The sequence below is a fragment of the Silene latifolia genome, chromosome 5 (assembly GCF_048544455.1).
Source record: "Silene latifolia isolate original U9 population chromosome 5, ASM4854445v1, whole genome shotgun sequence".
In the NCBI taxonomy this organism is placed as follows: domain Eukaryota; kingdom Viridiplantae; phylum Streptophyta; class Magnoliopsida; order Caryophyllales; family Caryophyllaceae; genus Silene; species Silene latifolia.
In genome coordinates, this window is record NC_133530.1 from 79,383,488 (window position 1) to 79,392,822 (window position 9,335).

The following is a 9,335-nucleotide window of genomic DNA, read 5'->3' on the forward strand; positions in this document are numbered from 1 at the left end:
AGAGGATTAATATATAGATAGATAGATAGATAGATAGATAGATAGATAGATAGATAGATAGATAGATAGATAGATAGATAGATAGATAGATAGATAGATAGATAGATAGATAGATAGATAGATAGATAGATAGATAGATAGATACCTAGAATAATAGACTTTTTCAAATACCTTAACATAATTTTTTCAAAACTTATATCAAATATCTTCATTTCTTACTTAATACCAAGTTGAAATTCTGGTAAAAAAATGACGAACCCACCGTTTTGCACTTACCCTTTAACCCATTAACACTGATTTTGCTACAACTATTTTCCCATCAACATAAACCAATCAACACCCACAACCGCCACCACAAACACACCCTTCTTCTAATGGTATCGTCACTAACGCCCTCCTCCTTACGGAAGCGTCGACCTTAACAATCCCCCTCCTTACCCATTAATACCACCACCACCAAAGCATAAGAAATACAGATTATTATTACTTTTGCACGAAATATAGATTTGTGCACACCAAAGCATAAGAAAAAGGCCGTGGGTTCTTGGGTTTTGGGATTGGCAACAGCGAATAATGTGGTGAATGTGGATGAGCGAGATTTGGGTTTAAGTGTGTATGTGTGGTGGGTGGTGTGGATGCGGGCCCACGGGGGTCGCTCGGGTAGAAAACGAGCAAGCTTTGCATTTGTGGAGTCGCCACCAATTTATTGTGGAAAATTGAAACCATTCGAATACCTCATGCCATGTCAAGACACAAAGTAGTGACATGAACACCAAGAACTCGTTACCCTTAGCATTCTATGTCTAGAATGACTCTCGTGGATGCCAATGAACACGGATGTTCACAGAGATCTGGAGTAAGGGGTGAGGGTACATATTAGGAAGCTCTTTTGATCGAACACCTAATCCCGCCCGCCTCGATAGCGGCCTCTACTAATGATTAGGGAAAATCATCTATACTTGATATGTTGTCGGTTATATGCATGCAATGCAACATCCAATAAATTAATCCTAGCATGTGAATTTAGACTAAGTCGGTTAACACGTAATTTAACATACATTAATGTCGAGGTAGAAATTTAGGTTGATTGCATGTGAGAGCATACAAACAATAAATAATAAAGAATATGATAAAAGAACAACAATTGAAATAATTATAATAAATTACAATGGTTCGATTGATTTACGGTGAAAATACATTTAAAACGGATAATTTGAGAAAAGAATAGAAAATAAATAAACGAACATATTATTAGGTGATAATACGAGTAATAGTTAATTAATACGTAAGCTAACGAATTAGGTAAAAGCAACAACGGAAGTTCAGGGGCACAATTCAACCCGGAACAGGACCAGCAGAGCTGCGTCCTTTGGAAGAGGCGCAGCAGTTGCTGCGTCTGTTCCTGACCTGAATTCTGGTTGTGAAGCCGGAATTGCGTGTTGTTAATGTTCATTGGTGAATTTAATGCTCGAATAATAATATTTGACTCGGATAGAAGTGATTTAACATATTGTTTACATGTGAATTGGTCATAAAAACTATAAAACATGAATTAGAGCTAATTAGAACAAATTAATTAATTACAAGATTAATGATATTAATAATAAGATTAACAATGAATTAAATAAACTAATTAGGTTATTAATGCTAAACTATTGATGATAATGATAAATAACATATGCAAATATACCAAAGATGGATTTCAGAGACTCAATATTGATGAATTGAACCTCTAAAAACCCGAATTGATTTTAATGACGAAAACCCGCAAATATGAATTATAAGGGATTTTAAGTCGGGAATTTAATGATGATAAATTATTAATGATATTATATGCCATGATTAATATACGAATGAAATAAGAACAAACAAAGACGAAACAAGAAATAACAGACGAAAATAACAGAAGACGAAGGAAGAAGAAGGAGAGCAGGAACTGCGGCAGCTTTAGGAAGAGGCGCAGCAGGTGCTGCGTCCCTTTGAAGAGGCGCAGCAGTTGCTGAGCTCCTTCTCAACGTCTGTCTCCCGTTAATCCGTAAAAAAAGGTTTGAATAAAGGTTTTGTAAATAGGTTTTGAATATATTTTCGACGTAAACCTTACAATAATGATTACAAAAATAAAGTACAATAATAAAAGATGAGATTTACACCCTCGGACTTACATGTTTGATTTAAACGAGATTAACTAAGTTAACATTTAGTGATGCTCGACTCGAATGTACGATTTAAAGTGCCCTCTAAGAGGAAAACGAACAAGATTGATTGAGTTGATTGATGTGAAGTTGGTCAAATTGGTCGGTCCTGCAAAATGAGGCTGGTACTCAGAAAGATCCGAGCTTACGTGGTCGAAAGTTCAAGCACATAGACGCCAAAAAGTAAGAGCGTGGTCTTAGAATGCAAAGGGAGAAGAGAAGGGCGGACACTCGCGTGAGAAATATGCTAATCACGGAATTAGGGTTTAGGAAAGGAGAGAAAGATCCGGAAACAACCGACTTAGGTTAAACACGGAAACTTGGACAAAAAGAAAACCTAGAGAAAAGGCGCAGCAGTGCTGCGTCCCTTGGAAGAGGCGCAGACTTGCGCGTCCTTTCCCTGACGGTTTACTCTGTGCAAGAAAACGCGTTTGTGACTGTCGTATTTTAGGCATAACTTTCTCTACAAGACTCGGATTAAGGTGATTTCAGTTGCGTTGGAAAGTTAAGAGAAAGATCTAGAACTTTATCTGTAATAGGCCTGACCCAAAAAAGTCGTTATCACCTCGTAAAACGGGCCTAAATGCCGGGTTATCATTTTAGTTAAATGAAATGCATATTTTGTAATGTAAACTTTAAGTTTAGCCCAAAGAAGTGACATGTGACTCAAAATGAGATATAATCATGACATTTTATGACATCTTAACCTTAGGCAGACAAGCCCATTGTTTTGACTCGGGATTTAACGGTTTTAGGAAATAAAGACGGTTTTTGACCCGGACTCCAAATGTACTCTAATTACTGCCAAAACGACTGTAATGACACCTAGATGACGACTATGAGTTAAACACAAGTATTTGAGCTATCACTTGATGATAAACTTATGAATTGTCATAAATCGTTCCGTGTACCAAACATGCGGCCCAATCATCACCGGGTGGCTTGCGGGAGGTGCAGAAATGAGGTATCTACAGAGCCCCACCTTGACCGAGGCTTAGACAAGGCGAAAGTCAAAGTATAGCCATTAGGTCAATCGAATATTACAACCTGACGACTATGGCGACGCGAGGCGGCTCAAGGGGTCTGAGCCAAAGACCTGTCGTCGGGAACATTTAGAGTCTGTCGACTATCGGGGAGGGTCATTTAAAGTCCATTAGACTACGTAAGGAAGCTCGCCAGCCATAAGAAGAAACCATACCCGAGACTTCTTTCTCGAGATGTTTTCGGAGGTGCATAGGAGCTAAGGTTAAGACCTAAAAGATATATAAGAATTGTGCTAGGGTGTGGGACCCTAAAAGAAAACATCGACGAGAAGGAGGCCAAATATAAGTTCAACTTAAGGGGTAACCAAGGTTTGGGTGTAAGAACTCTAAGAAAAGGTGATCCTAAAGGATTATGATCCTAAAGGGAAAAGGTGATCCTAAAGGAATATGATCCTAAGGAGAAAAGTGTATGAACTCTAGGGAGTTTAGGAACCTAAAAGAAACTAGGTGTATGAACCTGGGTATACGAACCTAAAAGGACGGCTGGTATGAGAACTTAAAGGCTTATGAACCTAAGAGGAATTGGGATCCTAGGGTTAAGTTTAGGAACTACTGGGTTACTAATTCTTGTTTTAAACGCGTGCACTTAAGCTTTCTGAGGTATGAGAACTCCAAAAGGATTTATGGGTTTATGAACCTAAGGACGTTGGTGTGGGAGCTTAAAGGCTTATGAACCTAAAGGCAGCCATTTTGGGATCTAAGAATCTAGGGGTAAGAATCCTAACTTTGGGTTTACGAACCTAAGGAAGGAGGCTCTGGTTTGGGAACTTCTGGATAACGACACCTTTGCCGAACTCTGTGAGGAAACAATAATATCGAGGGTAGCAGGACGTCGGTAGAAACTGCTGGAGGAAATCTGCTTGGGTAGGTCTTCAAACAAACTTCGGCAAAACCTGAGATTGATGATGAACTCCACATGTTGAGAGGGAATATTGGCTGTCTTGAACTCTCGCTAGGAAAAAATCTGCTTGGGTCGGTCTTCAAACAAACTTCGGTAAAACTTGAGACTGATGTTGAACTCCACGTGTTGAGAGGGACAATTGGCTGTCTTGAACTCTCGCTGGGGAAAAAAAATCTGCTTGGGTCGGTCTTCAAACAAATTTCGGTAAAAATTGAGATTGATGTTAAACTCCACGTGTTGAGAGGGACAATTGGCTGTCTTGAACTCTCGCTGGGAAAAATCTGCTTGGGTCGGTCTTCAAACAAAATTCGGTAAAACTTGATGTTGAACTCCACGTGTTGAGAGGGACAATTGCCTGTCTTGAACTCTCGCTGGGGGAACATAATTGAGGTGTGTCAAAACACCTGTCAGAGGATATTCGGTCGTTGTTGCAAGCGAAGTCTTGATAAAGTACTGCGACAGTTCACATTCTACTCGGACTTGAGCGAAGCCCCCAGTTGGAGCGAGCACTGCTTCTGATACTTACCTGCATGGTTAGTGGCCATACAAGAACGCAATCTAATAGAAAAAATAGCACATAAACATGAGGAAACACATAGGTTTTGCAAAAGTTGTTTCTTTATAAAAGTTGTTTAAAACTTGCTCAAAGAAATTTGTCGTTTGTAATGCGTTATGCATATTCAATGAGCTTTAGACATAGGACTTGACATGACATAGACCCACTAGGATGCAAGACGATAGACTGACACAACACTAGCTTAGATTTGACGCGACACGGGGAATGACCTTGACAGACTTTGCCTAAGTATGCGCAACCCCTAGCCAAGTGTGGGTGACAACGCGTATCAGTTCCAAAGGTAGAAGAATGATGGCATATAAAGGCAAGGCATGAGCCATGGATCAACTGTCTACTTGGACATGTTTTGACATCGTTTGATATAAAAGAGACCCCTCTTGAGGTATGATAACTTCGAGAATCGATCTAAGACCTCATCATCGCCTGGACCGAGCACTAGCTGAACTCAAATTAGAGAGGAGAATAAAAGAAGGGTGTCATCTCAGAAAAGAAGCCCCCAGGATGAGAAGATGACTCTGGAATTTGGTAAAAAAGGAGACTGGGCGACAAAAAGGAGCCCCCAGTAAAGAGGTGTTGGTTGTAGAAGGGATGTTAATTGAGGTTGGAAGGTTGAAAATTGGGATGGTTGATAATTGAGGTTGAAAGTTGGGATGGTTGTGTCCATGAGGACTGCCTACGTATTCACGTGAAGTGAAATCAAACCAGATCGTAGTTCTGAGGTTTGGTTAATTTTATTTGGGTGTTGTGGTTGTATCCTTCTTGTATAAGAAAGGACTGCCTACGTATCCACTTGAAAAGGTGAAATCAAACCAGATCGTAGTTCAGGTGTGTGCCTAAGCTTATGTTGTCAGGACCTTAAAGTGCAGGGGTCACAAGGGTAATATTCCTTTGGCGACTCGAAGAATCGATTTGAGATAACTCCCTCTTATCATAGACCAAAGAGGTATAACTAATTTTGTAAAAACTTTCCTTGTCATGTGAGCACACTTAGTGGACCCTAAGGATGATATGGGTATGTCCCGTTCTAGGTAGCAAAAGTATTTGAAGACTCCGTGTCTAGGTCAAGGTGAATCTGGATTGGATATTTGGAATGTGGAGCTCGGAAATAAGATACTTTGATGAAACAATCTCTGGAGCTTGATTTTGTGGAGTTGAGGCTTGATAGGGTTGTAACGTGTAATATGGCTTAGAAATGGAGTCTCTGGCTTGATGTAACATGAGCACATAAAGGTAGGTTAAAATGACGTGGGATCAAGTTTCCATGTCTTGGCCCTAAAGGATGGGTATACTTGACGAGCTTGAGAGGATTCTCAAAATTCCTAACTATCTCCCCGTAACGGTCTCGATAAGGACTTAGGGTGTGATGTGCTAAGTGAGGGTGCTAGCTGACCATCTTCATCGATGTCCTGATTCTATATAGACTTCAGCAGTGCTTCGTTCAACATTTTGAATTCATACTCGTTCTTGAACATATCTCGGCTTTTGCTCAGATTCTTGATTCATGTTTTTGAAGATAACTTTGACTTTGGACATTGATATTGACTCGCTTGATTGAACCTTCTTCTTTTGACTCTTTTGTCTTGGATTATGGGCATAACCGCGCCCTTGGATATTGATCTTGGTCATTTATCTTGATTGAGCTTTTGTCTTTGATCATGGCTCGTATCGTCTTGGATTTGATTGCTACCATGGATTTGTGTAACACCCCGTAATTTTGAAGACCTTTATTATATTTTAAAAGTAATATTTTAATCTATTTTAATTTAATATTAATTTATTTGAAATAAAATTTATTTGATAAAATATAATCTTATTTTATTTTGAAGAAATGTAATTATTTTTGATAGTTTAGAAATGTTTAAAAGTGATTTAAACTATATTTAAACCTTTTCCTTTAATAAAATAGATTTCGGATAAAAGTCGTAAAATTGGGTTTTTCCCATTTCTTACGGTCGTTGGGTAAACGAGTTTGGATATTGGGCATATGAGTACTTAATCTTTTAGTAAAATTGTGTTTAAGAACTTTAATTTTCTCGGAAATCGCGTTAATTTAATATTTCTAATTTCCGTCGAAACGAACCAAAACGTAAACAATTAAAACTCACCCAAACACCCTACCCCAAACCATGCACCCTCCATCCTCCATGGGTCTCCTCTTCATCTTTCATTTCCTCAATTCTCATTCTCTTTCTTCCTTTCATCAAACACCAAATTCATCTAAAAAATCCTCCTTACAATCCCTAAATCCACCATAAATCCTTCATCTCTTCACCAAATCTCATAAAAATTATATATTTGGAATCATCTCTTCAATCCTCATCTACTAGTAAGCTTTATTTTCATTTCCCCCAATTTTGTTTTAAGGCTCATCTTTTAGGGTTTTCGAATTTAAGCTTAATAATTGTGTTTTTGTTGTTCTTATAGGTGAATAATTTGAAGATGAGTTACGTGACTCATATATTGTAGAAGATGATGAGTGATTTCGGTTTCTAGGGCTCTTTCTCAAGTGTTATTGTTCTCTTTTTCTAGCTTAAGGTAACTATTCCGAGTTACTCGACGAATTAATGTCACATTAGTAGTTGTATTTGTTGTTTGTTGTTGTTTGTTGTTGTTGTTGTTGTTGTTGTTGTTTGTTGTTGTTTGAGACGATCTTGTTGATAAATGAATGAATGGAGTAAGATGAGTATGCTTATGTTTAATTTATGTTACCCATTTGTATATTATTGTTTGGAACAAATTTGGATGAGGAATTATGTGTTGTGACAAGTCCGCGTGTTGGCTGGAACGCGTCAGTACCAGACCGAGACGTTTTCCAATGTTTCCAAAAATATGACAGATTGAACGGCATCGAAAAATTAGGTGGTTTAGCCACTTGAATCACTCAATTCGGAGTCCGTATGAGTAAATGGCGTCGTTTTATCGATTAAAATTTATAGAAAAGTTTACCCTTGTGTGAGACGGTTATTTATGCTATTTTATTATGCGAGAATTTTGTGGAATTAGTTATTTTGTAAGTTGGAATGTTTTCTTTATGTTGATAGTGTTCACATGATAGAAATTGGAAATAGCATGAGAATGATATTGTGATGAATTTTGTGATTTGGGCCAAAGTAGGCCAAGACTCTGAGCTGGGCCAGATTGACCGAACGAGTTTGGTCAAACTAGGTTTAAACCGGTCAGCCTCGATTTGACCGATGACCCGTCGCGGGACTCGGGTCGAGGGTTTTTCTTTGAGGTGAGATTGGTTGTTATTGGAGGTTTTATGTTATGCCTTGATATTTGTAATTATCATTTCACATGTTGGTTGTTGGATGCTTTGGATGCCTTATGCTTGAGTCTTGTTGCCTCTTTGCCCTTTTAGCTTGTTCTCATGGATTATGGTACTGTTGGTTAGCTGGAATTTGGATTATTATTGATATTGGAGATATTGTTGGATTGTCAGCTGAATATGCTCTTGCGTAGCCTTTCATATGCTAGGGTGTGTATGATCTTTTGTGTGTGCAAGTTTGGACTCTTTGCCCCTCTTATGGTTAATTGGGTGTCCTACTTGTCTTGTGTGGCGTGGGCTAAAGTATTCAAGCTGGGACTAGGTCCTAGGTGAGTATTTCGGCCTTCGTCATAGATAGGCCATTATAGTCTTTGACGAGTGTATGTTCACAGCTTAATAGCCTTTGTGTCTTAGCTTGGTGGGTTTATATCCAAGTTAGGGCATGACCTCCTGACGTACTCGTAGAAGTATGTGGTCAGCTTAAGTACTAGCCAACCCTTTGGTGGACTCCTTAGGGGTACTCATGTGTGTGATCATGGGTCTTGGATGCGGTATTTTCCGCATGTCGCTAGGTCTGCGTAGGTTTAGGACTAGGGTGTTTACCTTACCTCGTGGTATAGACTCGAGTTACAGAGTGACTATTGACTGTCCTAAGAACTTATGCCTGTCTCTAGATATATTGTCCTTTCTTGTTTGATGATTCTATGAATCATAGAAGGTGAGATGCAAGCCGGCTATGGTTGATAGAGTTTGGATTCCTGGATGTTATGTGATTCACATGATAGTGTAGTATGAGTCGGTCTAGTATTCACATGCTAGGACTATGTGTTGTTCATATTCATATTCTTATGTTTTTCATGTTATATTAATTATGACATTTCGTGGCTGAGAGAACTCGGAGTTACTCCCCACTGACTGTGGCTTTCGTATTTGTATAAAATGCGAATGACAGGTAGGTGATGCATATATGGGGTACATGGACGAGCTAGCGAACAAAGTAACCTTGGGACCTAGATTGGCTTTATTTTATTGTGACCCTTAAACAATTTTTATATCATATACTTTTAGGGACATATGTCTCCCTTTCTCATATTTGGGTTGTATAACTTTGTTTCGCGACTTTAGCGATGTTTCATTCATGAGATTTATTTTGGACCTTGCATGTTTGACACCTTCCCATTTGGATATTTTTATAACAGGTTCAGGTTTCGTTTTCGGTTTTAAAAATTACAGGTTTTTACCCAAATGAACCTATCACAAACATATCCATGCAGTTTTTATCTAGAATTATGTGTTTACTTTTCCGCAATGAATGAGGGTGTCACAATTTGGGTCAGACTAGCACCTTTGGGTG